Source organism: Lissotriton helveticus, chromosome 9 (assembly GCF_964261635.1).
Source record: "Lissotriton helveticus chromosome 9, aLisHel1.1, whole genome shotgun sequence".
Taxonomy (NCBI): domain Eukaryota; kingdom Metazoa; phylum Chordata; class Amphibia; order Caudata; family Salamandridae; genus Lissotriton; species Lissotriton helveticus.
In genome coordinates this window covers 1,181,457,088-1,181,476,070 of record NC_136070.1, presented here as the reverse complement: position 1 = coordinate 1,181,476,070, position 18,983 = coordinate 1,181,457,088, and positions in this window count along the sequence as shown.

The following is an 18,983-nucleotide window of genomic DNA, read 5'->3' as shown; positions in this document are numbered from 1 at the left end:
AGATGAATACATTTCAGTATTCAAATGTTAATTTAAAATCTAAGTTTTAAAAGTAATATTTAAACATCAGCAAACAAAAAATATGTTAAAAATGTTGTGTAAGCTCTGGCAGGAATTTTTGACATATATGTGGTCCACTGTGAATCCAATATTCAAACATGACAGACATTATGTAAGGAATAAATGTAAGATAATTCACGATTCAAGTCAAGTGAGCCACATATTTTCACTGTCCCAGCAGGCTGATAGCCGAGTCGACTACAATCTAAATGGCATGGCGAAAAACAACCATGAAATGATATACATCACTCATAATTTGCCATTGCAGTATCCAAACTTAATGGGTCAATGAAAGTATAGTTTCTCTCATTAAGAACCTGACTGTGGCATATCCAATCATTTCCTCACATATGAAGCAGTCTAAAGATATATTGTACAGATAACCATAAGTACTTTACTGAAACAGATAGACTGTAAGATATGCAAAAAAACAGGTAATGGACAGATCATAAACTATTTTTCCTGTAGAGTTTATTAATCAAAAGTTAACTTTATCCTATATGAATGGCTAATTCATCATCCACATTAAGGTCATTTCAGCACATGGCCTATAGATCGATGACATATCTTGACTTCAATTGAAGTACGCCTTCTTTGTGGTCAGCTCCTCTCATGTTTCTCAGGACTCTGCAAATTCCCCAAAAACTGTATGTTTTGCAGCTCTTAGATGTTCTAAGTTGAGGTTCTTCATGGGAAATATGGAATTTTGTGCATATTTCAAGTTGGACGGACATTTTAGAACATAGATCCAGTAATCAGAGGCACATGTCAATGATTTAATAATCAGTTTTTGTTTGCCTATGGGAAACGTTTTCTTAGCATTTTATTGTATTGTTGCAGGTTTTACAGTTCCCACAATTGCCAAAACCAAATTTCCCCTTCAACCAACAGATTTGTTTTATTCAAGAAATGATTATGAGTTACCAAGGGACTGTGCTTTTTGATAAGTGAAAGAGGGTCTCATTCTTACTTCACGGCCTTTAATGTTGTCATTACGTGGAATATTCCAACATGTACTGATGATAGACTTTTATTTTCACAGTATCACTGTTAAATGTGGTAATAAGTCTATCAACCTGATACAATTCTTTTTTTTTATTATTGACAGTAAATACAACTTGCTCTCATGTGTGGCATCTGCTCTACTGTTTGTTATTCTTAGGCTCTTATGAATAACTCCTATTTATGAATCAATTTATAATGTTAGTTTTCTTTGTCTAGAAACCACTGTCAGTACTGCAAATCTGTTTGGTCCATAACATCACATCCCTATACAGAAGGGAATTTATAAATGTTTGATGGGATGGCATTTGGAAAGTAAAACACTGTTACCAGCTGTTTCTATTCTGAAGATGCTGGTAATATACTAACCCTCAACAATTTATATTTTGATATCCAAAATTTAAATGGCAATTTTACTCATTATACGGGTAAAAGTCAAGTTACTGTTATTACTGTTTAATCTTCATAAGTAAGGTGTAGCTAAATCAATTGTCCAATTCTAGATATTGAAAGGATCATCAATATATCTGATCCAAAACGAAAGACTTGTGAGTACTTAATTGTCAGTAGTCCAGAGTACCAGTTCCTACCTTTAGCTCATGAATACATTTACATAGCTGGGGTGAAGCAGGCACCCATATACTTTGCAGTAAGTTGTCTAGAGTAGATATTGTCAAATATAAACATATTTCCTTGCAGAGAGAATCTCACTATATCTAAGAGGACTTTGCTGTGATCATAAAAGCTCTTCAAGTAAATATTCAATGTAAGTATATTATGAGTTGACATCTAATTTGATCATAATAAATCTTGTTTCCAAATAATGGTATTTATTCTGGTCAGACCTTCAGTGGTATCTCTGCAGTCAAATGACAACGAGAGTACTGAGGGAAATAAAAAATGCTTTACATATATGGTTGTATTTTCAAGTAAGTCCCCATTGGAGGCAACTATACATATATTTATTTGTTACTTGTTACATTGCAGATTTTGCACCAATGTATTATTCGGCTTTATGAATTAGATGTAATTATGGTGATCTGTAATTTTTAAATGAAACAATTGCCTACATTGCACAAATGCATAATTTTGCATGAGAGTGTGTTAATATTCAATATGTTGTGCTACAACAATGAGTTTAGCTATTTGTAATGAAGATCCTAGACACATCCTTTAATACAGGGATTGACTACTGTGCACAGGCACATATATGCCTTATATATGTTTTAAATTAAATAATAATGTCTTTTAATTTGTGCAAACAAGAAGAACAATTTAAGAATAAACAGATTTGTGACCATTTGTATATGATATCAAAACAGTTTGATTGCAGCCAAGAAATGTCCCGGTGTAGATTTTCTTTGAGTGCTTAGAAGTCTTTTGTATATAACCAGAGAATCAGCAAGCACTATGTCACTATGGCGGATGTGCAAAAAATAAAATAACTGTTAGGGAAATTTGGGTCTGTGTACCAACATCTCCTTGGGGGGACTGAGGCAATGGGTATTCAAACACACACACACACACATATATATATATATATACTCACTGAAAAAGTTAAAGTAACGCTATAGTTAGGTGAGTTTGTCCGGGACAACATTAAAATTCTGATTTTAAAAAAAGACAGATATTCACCGGTTATACTTTGCAGAGCCAACTATAACTTGTAGCCTGCCATGCACTGCTTATAACCTCACATATTACATCACCTCACATATTACATCAGTCATGACATATTCTATGATGTCATTTATGACATCATTGTTGACATTTCAAACGATATCAAGCAGGGGCCGTGAAAAAAGGAGGGTTCCCACAATGCAAAATTCCCATGGAGTTTTTATAGAGTTCTTTAGGCAGGCCTACATCAAAAACTGTGCAATGGAAATACACCAAATTTGCAGGGAGCTAGATCTTGGTCCGCGGATTGTGCGTTTGTGAAAGTAAGGGTAAAAAATAATAGTATATTTTGGCAGTTGGTTTTGCGAGAGGCTGAGAGGCTCTCGTGGGAGCAACAATTTAAAAAATCGAGTGTTCTGATTGGCCCAGGGTGCTTTATTTCCCTTGGGCCCTCTCGCTCCCGCAGGAGTGATACTCCCATTAGAGTAAGTGGTCAGATTTTCTGCCAGCAACATGAGAAAAATGTTGCTGCCAGCCATTATGAGACTTAGTACCCTGTCCTGCAGTTGTGTACAAAAAGGTTTATGAGGACAGGGTATGGATACCCTGACCCCCAAGATCCAATGGGGAGTCCCAGAGTGACCCCCCCCAGGTCACAAATGAAAAAAGGCAAAAATTGCCTTGATCCCACAATACTCTTGCGAGATGAAGAAAAAAAGTCAGCTGGGAAGTTTTTTTTTAATATAATCCCGGAAAGCCCTCCCCGGAACAAAAAAATATTTTTATGGGTATGGGGAACTGTGACCCCACCCTCCCCAAGCCATTAGAGGCCCCTGGCAGCCCACCACTGGGGCCTATATCATAATTTATGGGGGTCAAGATGCATTTTTATGGGAGGTTGACCACATGGCCTCCTCCCTGAGCCTCTAAGAACCTCAAGGAGCTCACCCCTGGGGTAGAAAGTACAGCCAATGGGAAGGGAAGCCAAGTGGCCGCCCTCCTACAAACCTAAAAATGCCCTGAGGAGCCTGGGCAAAAAATGCAGCATTTGGGGAGCCACTGTTGCTGGCTCAGCAGCTATGTCACGGGTCCCCAACAACGGTACATAGCAGTTTCCCTGCCCACAGCTGTGCAGGCAGTTAAACCTGTGTTTGCTCTCTCTTGGCGGGAACATTTTAAAATCTCTCGCCAAGCTGGAGCAAACACCAAGTCTGCTCCCACCTGGCAGAAGCTTTAAAAATGCTCCCTCCTGCTGGGAGTGGACATTAGATCTGTTTCCCTGCCCACAGTGATGCAGTCAGGGAAAATATCTAAACATTGCTTGTGCACAGAGGGAGGGATTATTAGATGCTCCCTCCAGGCGGGAGCAATTCTGGCTCCCACTGGATGCAGGAACATGGCTGGGGCCACAGCGGTCAGGCAGTGTGGGGTTGGCTGAATGGAGGGTGTTGGCTGCAATACCTAGCCACAGGCCACACCCTGCAGCCAATAATTTTATGGCAAAAAAACGAGAAATTCACTGCCAAAAATAAAGGTGAAAGTTACATTTTAGTTAGGTGTAATAAAAATATCTGATTTCATTCCAAAAAGCCTTAGTAATTCACTGAAAAACCAAAGGTTAAAGTAATATTATAGTTAGGTGAACTTGTCTGTGTCAACATTAATGTTTTGAACTTGAAAAAAAAGAAATGTAGCTGTCGTAGTTGGTAGCGCTAAGTATAACTTGCACCCCTGTCATGCACTCCCTTTAACCTCATATATGACATCACCCATGACATGTTGAATGTCATCATTGATAACATCACTGGTGACATCACCCAAGCTTCTTTTTCTCACCTATTGCTCTATATATTGCTATGGCTTTAAACGTAGCATAGTTCACATTAACAATCAAACACATATATAAGCCAAATCCTCATTGATTATGGCATTCAATCTCTATTCAACTGTTCAGAGAAAGCAATATTAGTGAATACCAATTCCAGAGCAAATGCCTGACTATGGACAGCTTTTGTCTGTATCAAACTCCTGACACACAACAAATGTACATTAAGAAGTTAGGTTGATATTAGTAGAGAACTGAGTACTGTAAACAGTCTTTAATCGATGGAGAAAGTTAATTCTGTACCACACTGTTTCAAACAGTGATGCTCTCATTTGAAATACACCACTGAGTATTCAAAAGAATCTACTAAGAATAGTGTACCTTCTATGAAGCAGTTGTCAAAAAAGACCCTATTTTCAAAATGTAACAAAAATCTGAAGGTGCTATCGATCACACTACCAGCACCCTTCATACTGTGGTGATAACTTTACAGATAGCCCTTTGACGGAAGTAAAACAAGCACGCGTACATAGGTTAGTACCTGGTTCACACACTCTTTCATATTGGGTATAAATTGCCATGCTGACATGATTCTCTCTAATAACTCAAGACCAATTACAAACGTAGATACCTACTACATAGACTCTTTCTCCTGTTGGAAACCTTTTCTGCAGAACCAAAAACTTGTGTGGAGCATAATAAATGCAAGTCAACTGTCACTTGCACACAGGGTTACTCTTGAATGCAAACATGTATAACATGCTCAAAACCTTTACACAGCTATGGTGCATTAGCACAGCTGTGTATGCTGCATTCTGCAGCACACATAGAAAGAGGAAACCTCATCTATGTATTGTCTTTGCACAGAAAAGTACTGCTTCCTGCACAAAAACAATCCTGCCTACAATACAGGGACTCTTGCACCATGGTGCAAGGGTGCCTGCATTGGCGGTAGGCTGCCAAAATGGACCAGCACAGGGGGAAAGGACAGGAATGCGATGTATCGTATTAATGCAGCACATTCCTGACCTTTTGCTGTAATGCTGGGCAGCACAGCAAGGTAACTTGCCATGCTGCCCTGCACCACAATTATCATAAATATATCCATCAATTACTATCCTTGTATTGATTTGTAGGAGCAGTGCAAGTGCATAAAATAGACTATAGTATGGACGATGAGTAGCCTCAGTCATCATCAAGATTTATTCATTGGTTACGCAAAACCATTACAATTATCTGTTCCAATGATATTAAATCACATATATATATATTTTTTTTAAGTAACATAATATACCAGACACAATAGATGCTCAAGTAGTTTTGGTAGACCCGAAGTCCCTAATCCCACTGACCTAGTGAGAGTTAACTGTCCACTCAGCTCTTACATCTAGCCATTATTTTAAAGCATCTTATTAACTCATTGGGGGTCAGATTCCCAATTAGCTCTGGCAGAGACCCAGTGAGCGCCAGTAGATGTTCAGCATCCGGGAGTTAACACCAATGTACCTTATTTACTACATGGCGCTGCCAGTCATGTTTTGTACTTTATTAATCAAGAGAGGGTTAGATGTCCATTCAACCCTGGTAGTGTCTGTTGTTAAAAATAAGTGCACTTTATTTATTTATTGTTAAAAATTATTTAAGAATTAAAACAAATGCACTTTATCGATTTAATATACTGCCAGACCTTTTCACATTTTATCAAGAATTCATCTTGTCATTGAAAGTGTTAATGAAGGTGTATTCTATTGAACTAGGGAGAGGCAGATGTCTATCCAGCTCAGGTAATATCTTTCACCAAAATCAATTGTTCTCTATTGGTTAGAACGATTTAAGAATTTATACTATAGCACGTTACAGTTCTTAATTGCTCTCAGGCCTTGCAAATTCCTCATTTTAAGCATTAATGAAGTTGCATGATGTGACTTTGATTTAAGTCCTGGCCAATAGTGTGTTTTTTTGTCCTTTAAGAACAGGAAAGCCCATTTTATCATGTATATTATCTTACCTTTTTTAAAAAAAAAGTCTTATGTATCTGTGTTTTTAATGTGGTATAGTCAGATGATTGTAGTGAGTTTGAGTAGCCAATCAATACATTTTGATGATGCTGAGCAGCTTAAATCGAATTTACAAATGCTCCAACCTTCCCATTATACTTACAATATTGTTTATTTTAATTTGCTTCATATAATTAAAAAATGCTTAGACCGGGGTCCTTAGCTTCCAGTAATCACTCTGTAGGGGTCAACAGATGCCACTAAAGATTAATTGGGGGTCACCAGGTTCCAGTAATGATTAAGTGAGTGTCCACAGAAGTAAAAAGGTTAAGAACCATTGGTCTAGACCAAGGTTCTCCAAAGTAAGTCCTATAGGGCTGGATCCATTCCACATTTTTAGCATATCCGATTTAGATAAATTAAGTTATCTTAAAAGTCTGGCATGGATCCAGCCCTCCAGGATGATTTTGGAGAACCCCGATCTAGACCATGGCATTTCTCAATTTGTTCAATATCTGTTTACATTGGATTTTGGTGATGGGATCAAGGGGCATATTATCAACACAGGCGATAAAATTATCGCTGCTTTTATCGGCAGAAAACTGCCGCAAAAGCCGATTTTGAGGCAGAAAACTGCCGCTAAAGCCGCTTTTGCGGCAGTTTTCTGCCGATAAAAGCAGCGATAATTTTATCGCCTGTGTTGATAATATGCCCCCAAGTCTTTTTATTAACTTGCAGATACAACACTACACGCAGCTTAAAAATAAGACTAGGGGTCTCATTATGATGTCGGGCGGTCAGACCGCCGGCCGCTATTGTGGCGGTCAGAGACCACCCGGCGAGAATGTGGAGGTCTAACTGCCATATTTTGATGTGACCGCAGAGCTGGCTGCCAGAAAATCGTCAGTACCATGGCAGGGGGATGCTGCAGTAATGGGAAAGGGCCGCAGACATGCCGCCATCATGCAGCACCTCCTGCACTTCCATGCTCTATGTTGTGAATGGCACACGGCGCATAGAGGTAAGTGGGGGAACTACATATGGACCCTAAGACACTATTTATTGGCCTACGACGGCCAGGGGCCCTATTTTGGGGCCCCCAATCCCTTTCCGGAAACCTTTTCATGGCTGGGTTGCCGCTTAAACAGGCTGTCGGAAAGGTATATTGTAATCCCGATGGCAATGCCTGCCTCAGCACTGCTGCCAATCTGGGACGCTCTTCCGGGCTGAGGCGGTGGTGTTGCGTCTGACAGCTGTGGGTCCGATCACCAGTATCATAATACGGCGGTCACACCAAGGGGCTGTTGGTAGTTGGACCGCCACCGGTCTGCTCATAATGAGGCCCTCTGTGTGTGTTGTTGATGAATTTACTTTGCTTGTAAAACCACATTTCAATTGATGTTTTATGACTTTCCTGCTTGCTTTTTGGATGCCCAAACCTGTCACAAAATAAATGTTCAGTGCCATTCACTAATTACTTTTGAAAGTTACTGTCATGCAAAAATGTAAAACGTACTGAGGTCTTCATAAGGATCCACAAACATGGTGGCCCCATGGTAAAAGTTTCTACTATGTAATGTTTTGCAATCTCCTGTACAGGCGTATAGTACTGCATTTTGCAGCAGAAAGCACTGGTGTCTACTTGCGGGACCTATTCTAACAGTCTAAGGTACTGCAGCTTGCATCTAGAAAGTCCTATTGCAGTTTTGAAGGGTATGAACATGCGAATGCTGTCGCTTCTTTATATAAAAGTGACACATAATGGCTTTGCCAAAGCTTGTTTTTCCTATGGCTTCTTTTAATCCTTTTCTCAATTTCCAATGTTTCTGCCATAGTTATTTTTGTTATTTTTTCACATATCCTCCTCAGCTCCTTTCTTGTTACTTTCCCCTCTTACCACTATTTGTGCCTTTTTCTTCTTATTTCCTTGTATTTCGGGGTGCACGGGTGCTAGTATAGTGATAAGAGTAGTGGAATAATCTTCACGCAGCAGTTGATTTTCTGATAGTAAACATTGCTATCCGCCCTGCAGCCGTAGGATTCAATAACGGAGCAAGGGAGCAAAACATTCATGAAATGGACACTAGAGAAAATGTTTGGTCAGTTCCCGACAACATCTGACGACCTTGTGCAATTGTAAATCCACTCGAGACATCAGGTGACAGAGAAAGGAGGGGCTGGCCCTTGTTGTTAAAAGTCGACATTAAGGCAATCAAAATCAGTGCATTGATTAAGACACCAACCATCTCCATTCCCACATATTCCAACACAGACAAACCCCTCAAATTTATAATGTACCAATCCCCACGTTAAAATTCAAAGATCTCAGGAACCCTGTTGACCTTTATGTTATCTTGAAAGTGTATAACTTTTTAGAAGTTCAATACATTTCACCGAGAATGTTGGCAGGAAGCAATATTACAGCCCAGATAAAAACACTCCTGAGACTAGACTACATAAACATGTTCATAACATTGGAGGGCATATTAGCAAGAACCTCGTTAAAATTATCGCCGTTTTAGCGGCAGGAAACTGACGCTAAAACGGCGATAATGGGTTTGCTAATATACGTTATAGAATTCCAATAGAAGCCCAGGTTAGATGTGCAGGACATCTAACCTGGGCTTCTATTGGAATTCTGTAACGCATATTAGCAAGCCCATTATCGCCGTTTTAGCGGCAGTTTTGCGCCTCTAAAACGGCGATCATTTTAATGAGGTTCTTGCTAATATGCCCCCCAGATTTCAAAGTTTATCAGCAAAACAATAAAATGCATCTAGATCTAAAGTAAAAATACATAACCATTGTCTGTGTGTGTGTCTGGTATGTGAAAAGGGTGGTGCAAACATTGCATTTATCAGGCACAGTCATTAATATTTATATTGCATCAGCAACGTATTTAGCAATTCATAATCAGTTGTGCAGGTAAAGACTGATAATAAATTATGTTTTTAAATTAGTTTCTCAGAATTGTGCTCTACCACTACTGTTCTGTCCAGACATATCGATCCCAGAGTGTCATCCCTGATGAAGAGGAATTACTCTCTGGTCTGCTGACTGTGGTGAAATGCATATACAAATATAAAGCCATGTAGCTCGAAATCTGTAGTACCTGTGACTTTTACTGCTAAATGTAGACAAATAAATGTCCAGTGTGTGTCCAACGCGTTTCTGAAATATAAACTGTGAAGTGCAGATATTTCCTATTCTTTCTGTGCAGGCTGTGCAAACCCTTCTTGCTTGACCCCTGAGCCTCAGGGAAAGGTTTGATTCTGTGTCAGTCTAAGCTAGAGCTGGCCACAATAGGCACAAATTGGGCCGCTGGGGATGGAGTGCGAGGCCTCCCAGAGTATTACTGTCCGGCTAATTAGCTGCTAGTAGAGAGTGACCACTGACGTCAATTTATCGAAATGGCAAGGGCGAAGGAAGTGACATCACAAGCTACTTTGATTCCTGAAGGCATTACTGGGCTGATGCCTTCAACCTAATCTTAACCCTTTAACAGCCTCCTACTTGCTGCTAAGAATACTAGTGGAATTGAAGCATGGAAAGGCAACTGCAAATTAAAAATTGTGAAAGCCAGCTTACTTTCTGTTTCTGCCATTTCGTTCATGACCCTTGAAAATAGGGACAGAAAGTAATACCAAAGTGCATGTATTTGCTAACTCTTGCTTCCCTTAATTGTTGGTGATGTCATCTACAACAGCTTTCCACTTCAGTGTTGAATACCCGTATGTAAGAACTCATGACCCAGTCTGTTGCCCCTAGATATCCCACATAGAGAACTGCAAAGCCTAACATGTGTGTCTTAAGTCTAATAATTAATCAGGGTGGTGTGCAGCACACCTTAGTAAAGTGTCAATGTAATCTTGATGTCAATCAATTCTCAAGGTAATCAGCTTCTGGGTGCCAAGGGGTAAGTCCCTCCTGGCCTTGGGGACCAAAATTTTGTACAAAACTGAGTTGAGTGTCGTAACGGACGACACTGGGTCCTTGGTGGCACTCCTGAGAGAGACGGTGTCTCAAGTTAATAGGCTAATGATAGTTCGCTGTAGATACAGAATAAAAAGTTCTTTTGGAGTTCAGTAAGTATTTATTCAATCAATTAATACTAGATTTCAGTCATCTGGACTTAATCCATGAAACATGATTTGTCATACAAGTGGTTGCCGATACATCCAATAGCAAAGATTGTGTCCCTATGCATTTCGGGACTCGTGCCCTGCCTCAGGGGACTTATGCATCTGTAATCAAAGGATATATACATTCAGGTTTGTGGACTCAGCCTCAATTTCGAGTGCAGAAAAAACAAATGCAAATCAACGTGAAATGAGTATATTAAAGCCTGTGTGCTGCGGGTATGGGTTAACCAAAGTGGATTTAATAACGTGGGTCAAGTGTGAAACGAAAGTGCAAATGGCAGGGTTACCGATGGTGTTGAGATAAGCATCTAAACAGATTGTGCACCAAACGAGGAGTGGAGACGGTGAAAATGGCGTGTGAAATGTTAATGAACAGCCGGTCAAAAGGGATCGTGATACAATGTGCTTGCTACATTACGGTGAAAAGACTATAGTTTTTACCGTCTGTGAACAAAAAATTATCAAACAAATGTCCAAGGTGACTCAGTGGAAGTATTACCGGGAGACCGCGGGTTTCAATGCGTCATGGTCGCAACAGGGTTAGAGGTGTTCACTATCGTCGCGGAAGTGAGCGTCTGATAAAGGGGTGTGCCTCGATCCTGATCGTTAACAGCGGTGATGGACTGCTGTCGCCGGTGAAGTGTAGTTGCCGAGTAGCACGGGTCTGTGTGAAGGTTCCCTGGGTGGGTTTACACAGTACAAAACATTGGAGTGCGGGAGAATGAAACGTAAAAAAAACTGGGTTGGGATGGTAAATCGACGTAATCTGAAAAATAAACGGGTTCTAAAAGATAATGGTTGAATGTGACAGGGTAGAGGAAATAAAAAGTGGACTGAAGTGTCTCAAGGTAAAACATTAATAAAGTTATGTGTTATTGAAGAAAACAAAAAAACGTGAACATTGTTTACGAGAAAGTCACGCATAAGTAAAACAGATAACCAAGAGTAAAAATTAGTATAGAAAAAATTCTGAGATGAAAAACGAAAGAAAGAAGAAAAAAGTGTATGATGATTAAAGATGTAATAGACCATGTGGATCGGATAAAAAATAAAGATAAAGGATGAGGATGAAGGAATGTGTAAGTGAAAAAGGTGAGAGCAGTGAGTATAAAGGCTGTAGGCAGAGTTCAGATGAAGAAAGGCGAAATAAAGAAACGGTGCACACAATGTAAAGTTGACATGTTAGAGAAAACAGCTATATTCCATCCAGTCATTTAATACTCTCGGTTGACAGGCGTCAAAGTCTTTTTATCCAGACGATTACAGGCTGTAAGAGTCTCTTTCTGTTGTCAATACCCTGTCTCACAGGAACAGTCTCCAAGACAAGGAACCTCAATTGGCTGACGTTATGCTGGTGGGAGATGAAGTGTGCAGCGAATGGAGACTTCAGTGATAGTACTCTTGTGTTCGGTTATACGAAAAAAAGGAAGATTACTTTGAAGAATCCTCTTTGTTGCTGGGCAGATTGATTGAATGTGGGTATTCGCCACGTCTACTCAAAAAGGCACGAAAACGTGCTTGGCACAATCATCGGGAACAACTGTTAGACCCACAGCCTAAAGAAAAAAGTGCCGAACGTTTAGTGTGTGCGTGACAACATTTAACACCAAGAGCAGTGTAATAAAGAAGTTGATAAACCGCCATTGGCACTTGGTTAAAGATGAACTGGACGGAATGCCCCCTCCACTACATGCATTTAGGAAAGGCAAAAATATCAGAGACCATCTGGTAAAATCACTTTTGTACTCACCACAACAAGTTAGCCAAACTACACTGTGGGGACTTACACCGATGTTGGGACATACGAAATGTGGTGGATGTAAGGCCTGTCAACTTACTTTGGAATGCACAAGTTTTATGCATAATGATGTGACTTATAGCCTTAAATCCCACAGCAATTGTATTACCACGGGGGTGATTTATACCATTAGGTGCCCTTGTGGTTTTCTATACGTGGGTTAAACAATTCAAAAGATCAAATGCCGCATCCTCCAACATACCAGCAGAATACGTTGTAAAACACAAGGTGCACCTCTAGTGGATCACTTCACTAGATTTGATCATGATCCTAACAGTTTTCAATGGTGGGTGATTGAAAAAGTAAGAGCCAACCCAAGAGGAGGAGATTTGGGGGCGATCTTAAACAAAAGAGAGTGCATGTGGATACACCTCCTGGACACTGTACAGTCTGGATTGAATGAAATGGAGGAGATTAATAGACAAGTGTCTCTTTTGATTGTATAATCAGTGATGTGTTATGCTGTGGATTACAGATGAATTACATCGCAATCAGTTTTATTGTAATGTAACCTTGTATATGTATGATTGTACAAACAGTATGGTATGTTTTTGTTTTTGTTTTTTGTAAAAAATGTATGTGATAGTAACCATATGCCATACATGTATGGAGGATTGGATTTTCTAACAAGCATACTACTCATTGGTTAAAAAACTGAGGAATACTGGGTTTATACTCAATACTACACCCAGCTTTGTGCCCAATGTATTTATCTTGACCTTCTAAGATGGCGGCAATGATGTAGCCCCTCGTCTATGTTGGTTGCTTCGATTATAATTTTCTATGTTTACAACAAATTACTGTAATCAAATAAATGCCCGCCCTAAAACGACTTCATAATACACTGTAGTAATACTGAATCCCTATATATATTCTTTTGCAAATAGTATGCGCCTGCTATACACCGATGAACTTGGAGTATTCCACCCTTTCAAGATGGCGGCACCCTAAACATAAGGAATCTGCCTCATAATAGTCCTTTTTCGATGTCATTGTTAGTCTTTCGGGATGATAAACATCTACATACCGGCCTGAGGTCGTAGACGTGGTATATTGGTGAAATGGTCCACGACATGTAACGATCGAGCTAGGTAAGCGGGGTTTTGTCCGTTGACGACATTTGTATTACCGGATCTTTGTAAGGTTATTTAACGGGGTCACGCTTTAATATTACAGCGTTCCAATGGCGGAGGCATGAAATTATTTTTTAAATTACTATCGAGAAAATTCATAGACAACCTGTTGGCAATTTCTTTACTACATGTAAACGAACGAACTAGGTAAGTGCTGCTTTGATCTTCACATTATTGGAAACAGAACGCTATATGGTAACCCTACCAATATACGCCTTGAAGTTTTCAGCGTTTCATGGCGGAGACACCTAATTAAATCATTTTCGTAACAATGATTGATATCCCGGATAAACACGAAACGAAGGAGTTAGGTGAGCTTGCCTCTTTACATTTTTGAAATAATAGTAACTCTGAACATTGCACGGGATTTTTACTAGGATACGCTTTATTATTGCAGCGTTTCCAATATGGGGTTACGGAACCTTAATTGTTTTCTTGGAGAGTTACAGAGTACCTATTGCCTCGACAACTTCCCACTGAAGTTAGGTAAGCTGAAAATTGCCGAGTGCAATTGTTTAACAGTTTGGGAATTGGTTACAAGTATATTAAGTGCTGTCCTCCTTCCCTCCTTCCAGCTTTACCTTATCGAACTCGGAAACTGTGAAGTATCGATCTGTTGGGATGAAAAATAGAATATACAACATATAAATATACAGGTAGAACCATTTATAATTCCTGGTAGTATGACAACTAAAATGAGTATCCCTTTGAGTTCGGTCACTCCAACATATTTACTCCTTTCATAGGTTTTGACTACATGTTGATAATCCTAAGAGTTATTCATCCTGAGGGCATTCAACCACTAAGGTAATTTCCCTATTTTCCTCCATCTACACTATGAGTGGTTTTTAATTCCCAGGTCCTCAATAGAATATATTGTCTTCTAGAAGGACCTTACATTAATTGAAAATTGCATTAAGAAAAGCAGAGCAGAATCTCTGTCAACGTCAGGGTAAGTTATTATTCCCTGATTTTCCTTTTAATCTCAATTAGCTTCCTTATTAGCAACAGCCCGTTTAGAACATCTTTTGTTTTATAGGGTCATCCAACGATATATGGTTGCCCGTCTTTAGTCCTGATGAAGACTCGCACGGCCGAGGCTTAATTCACCGTAAGGCCAGAAGTCGAGTCGAAACGTCGACGCTCTTCTGATAACTTACCTGGACCTACATATTGTCATTCCTTTGTGCATCTTAATCACCAAATATATAGGTTTCATAATGATTTTAACTCATGTATGAATTGATTTATGGCCAGGTTTGAATACAGGGATATTTATTGACCTTATTGTACAAACCAAAAAGTGTGTTTTTATGTCACAATCTTTGCAAATCTATCTTTTTCCTATCACTGAGCACTACTTCAACCTTCTATTTTGCACGCTCCCCTTGGGGCAACCAGTATGACCTACATGTATTGCAATTGTTGATCTATATCTTATGAGAGTGGTAGAAAATGAATAAATCGCCACTGTTTATTGTTTGTTGGCTGTTGCGTTGTGAGATTTTTCCACTCCGTGAATTATGAATTGTTGACGAAATTGTGACTTTGTAGAATATTAGTCTTTGGACCATTTTTTTCTAATACTGCTAAATACCCAGGTCCTAGACCAGTTGGGCTACCCCATTTGTATTAATGGCAAGCCCCCCAGCAGCATTTGATCTACAAGCCCTGGGTACACATGGTGCACTGTACTAGGGGCTGACAGTAAATCAAATAACCCAATTGTGGAATAACCAATCTGTACATCAATTTAACATAGGGAGCACTTGCACTGTGGCACTGATTAGCAGTGGCACAGTGCCCAAAGCATAAATCCAGCAAAAACATATCAAAACAGAGGAGGCAATCCGTCACAAATGGAAGGGAGACTCACACCAATGATGTCAGGTCTAACACCAGACAAGAGTAGAGGTATATCTAGAGGCTCCTATGCCTGCCCAAATCGAAGTATGGTTCCACCATTTCCCCTGAAAACATTCCTCATTTAGTTGCAGCCTGCAGCTAATTGTTACACATAATGCTTCTCGCATTTCTGCAGAAGTCTAAAGTCTGCATGACATGTTAGCTCCCTCTGACCCGCATAACTACATTGGCATGCCAAACTGGAATTATATCATTCTCAAGTTAGGAGGGGGTGCTGGTGAATGCTGGCAGTGCCTCACTTGTTCAGTGGGTGGATTGAGTCATCTCATTAAATTAAACTTAACAAGTGTGCTAATCTGAGCCCCCTCTGAGGTTCAAGCTCTGCCCCATGGCCCTCTAGACCCTCAACAAGCGGTCCTAGAAATGGTAGGCATTTTGTTTACCAGAAAGTTCCAGCTATCTAGCTGCCACCTATCCTACTTTCCAAAATCCCCAGATGGGCCATTTAGGCATACCTACAGGCTCATATTTAAATATATTTGTAGAGAGCATCCTTTGTCGAATCTAGCACTGTAAGCTTTCTCTATCCATTGCCAGCTGAGTATAAATCACAGTGTCTTGAATCACTTTCACAGTAATACCAACATCAGAAGGGCTGTGGTATTGTAGTGTTTTCACCCATGTGCACAGGAGTCTTTGCGTGCAGATATGAAAATGTTGCTCGAATATGAATTTACCTTGAAAATACAAAAGACAAGAGGTGTTTGGCAAAACAGGAACAGTTGGCTTGATTAAACACTTTGGCCAGAAGCACAGTTACAGAAGCCGGTATGAGCACTGTCTCAAAGTACAATTAATCCGAACAGGGTTTTATTAATTTTTTGAGGAATCATAAAGTACTTCTGGCTAGTCTTTTATGGTAAAAAAATGCAGGTCTTGTCTCTGGAGTCATAAATAAGGCCCCTGATGACAATGGCAGGTGGGTCTCGACCTTGCGTGGACACAATGTGGGAAGTGAGTAATGTGTCCAGATGTCCGATATGCAGTGCTTAATTTGTGGCGGTGCTTTCCGGTGCGTAGCACCGGCACTTATTTTGTAGGGCCGGGTCTACTCATGATATCAGCTCACTACATTCCAGTACTGCTACATTCACACGGTCTTCCTTTTAAAGACATGATATCCTACTGTAAATCCATACCTGGGTTTCCGTGTTGGGCAGGGGCTGATTTGACATGGATCTGCGTGTATAAATACTATTTGTATTTGGATGATGCGGCCGCCCGCCTTAATGAGGCACAAACCTCCAGAAACTAACAGCAATCATAGCGCTAGCGTGCTACCAATGACAGCTCGAAAATGGATTAATAGCCATGCCCCTTCCCTCCTTGGAGAATCGGGAAGTGTTTACTCCAGACTCAGACCGATGCAGATTAGTGTCCTCACTTTCACCTGCCCCAGGGCACTGCGCAGCTGCAGCACTAGTGTCAGCTGCAGAAGCAAGCAGAGTGTCACCCAGCAGCAGCAGCCCTATAATTAAAAGTTTTAAAACAGAAAGGCAAGTAAAGATTTAATTTTCGTAACACGCGCAAGTATGTCTTGTTTAATGCTTAAGGACGAGGGACGTGCCCAGAAAAGTGTAACCTCTCATTTCTTGTGCTTGTTTTTACGTAAAAGTAGCTTAAATTCATTTGCTAATTGAACTGTAGATTACCTGCCGTACAATCCTGAATGATGGACTACCCGAGTGATGATTAATAATGTGTCTGCATGTTGTTTATACAGCAACCAGGTTTCCAGTTTCATGGTTTTGGGTTTGTACAGTGTTGTGTTCTTTCTTACTGTATTTTGCAGTAATCTGAAAAAAGCATAACGAGCCGAGAGCTAGGGCTTTATAAATATAAAGAGAAAGTGAAACCAATGGTAGTAGGGAATGAGAAGGCTGGACGAGTTTGCTTGAAACTTGGATGCTAGAGATTGCAGTATTTGTGACATAAGGATTTATATTATTAAATGATAAACCCCGTCATAATTGCAGTTACAATTTTAACTATGTCCATAAAAGAATTATATTACAATATATTAAACAATACACACATTTGATAGATGTGAGTGCAGTTGAGTATGCCAAAAATGTGTCTTGGAATCGGTTTAATGAAATTGCAGCTCATTACAAGGCAAATGTAATAAATTTCATGAACAATTACGCCCACTTTGTGATCAGGACATAGACTTCAGAATGAAAAAATTCCTGCTCTCTACAGTGTCAGGTGTAGTATAGTTACCAAGGAAGTGTTTTCTCCAGAAATGGTAACCATATTACAAGTGTTCCCCAAACTATTCTTGTGGCTTATTCAACAGTTCTGAAATTTGGAAAGGTGGGCGCTGAGTTGATCACCAACATCTGATCGAGTGACCCAGATCTTTTTTCACGATGCCCACCACGTACGGTGCTCAGAGGCATGGTTAAGGCCTTTGTTCATACAGTTCAATACAGGGTCCATGTATAGGGGATTTGGATGAATTCTTGTAACTTGCAAGACAGGACTCTCACCTTGGATTTTCTTTAACATGCCATTGCATTCTGGGATCTGTAATCTTGGTTTACTTTAATTGTACCCATTGTACTAAAACGAGATTACATAGTTTACTAAAACAAAATAACATGACTGAATTAGCCTTTCCCTAATGACGTAGAGCCATCAAGTAAATACTCAACAGCATCCCTTTAGATGGGTTTTTAGATACACTAGTGAAGTACCTTGGTAATTTTTCCCTGCGATTAAGACAAACCATCAATTGATCTACATTTGCTCCATACAAAACCAGAGCGCACCACGTCATGAGAATCATTGTTGTTTTTAAACCACCATTCCACTGGAGTAAGGAGGGCACCAATAGTCTTTACAAAAATGTTATTGGCAAAATAACTTTCCGCCTCCATTCCAGTGAATCCGCCCCGTCTTTCCTTTGCCTGTCCATCCAGTCTTGTCTACATGTCTTTCTTTGCCATCTCAACTTTCCCCAACATTAATTTTTTTCAACATAATTTTAGATTTTCCCTCTTTTTAGATCTTCTTCCTCTTTCTCCCATATGTCTGTCTCTCTCCTTTGCTTGAACCCTTCATAGCACTCGCTCTGTCTTCATCCATCTCATTATTTCGATTGTTTTCTCTTCCTCATGTTTGTCTTGCTCTTTCAGGTTCTGTCTTCTCTCTCGCTTGTTCTTTATTTCTATTCACATTCTATGCTTCCACCTCGTTTGCATCAACTCATTCTGTCTCCTTTTTTTCATTCCATCCCTTTCTGACTCCCCTTAATCCAGTTTCCCTCCCTCCATTTAGCTTTGTGTTTTGTTTTTTCTTTTGCAGTACACATCTGTGTATCCTCTTACAAAAGTTGTACTTTCAGGTACCCTTTCTGGTGCACATGTTGTTAAAGATCGTTCAGCAGAACTACACCTACAGAGTCAGAAACCCTTGGCCTACACAGCAGTGGAGACACTTTAAGGCATGGGCAAACCCCTGCCTTGGGCCCTAGCC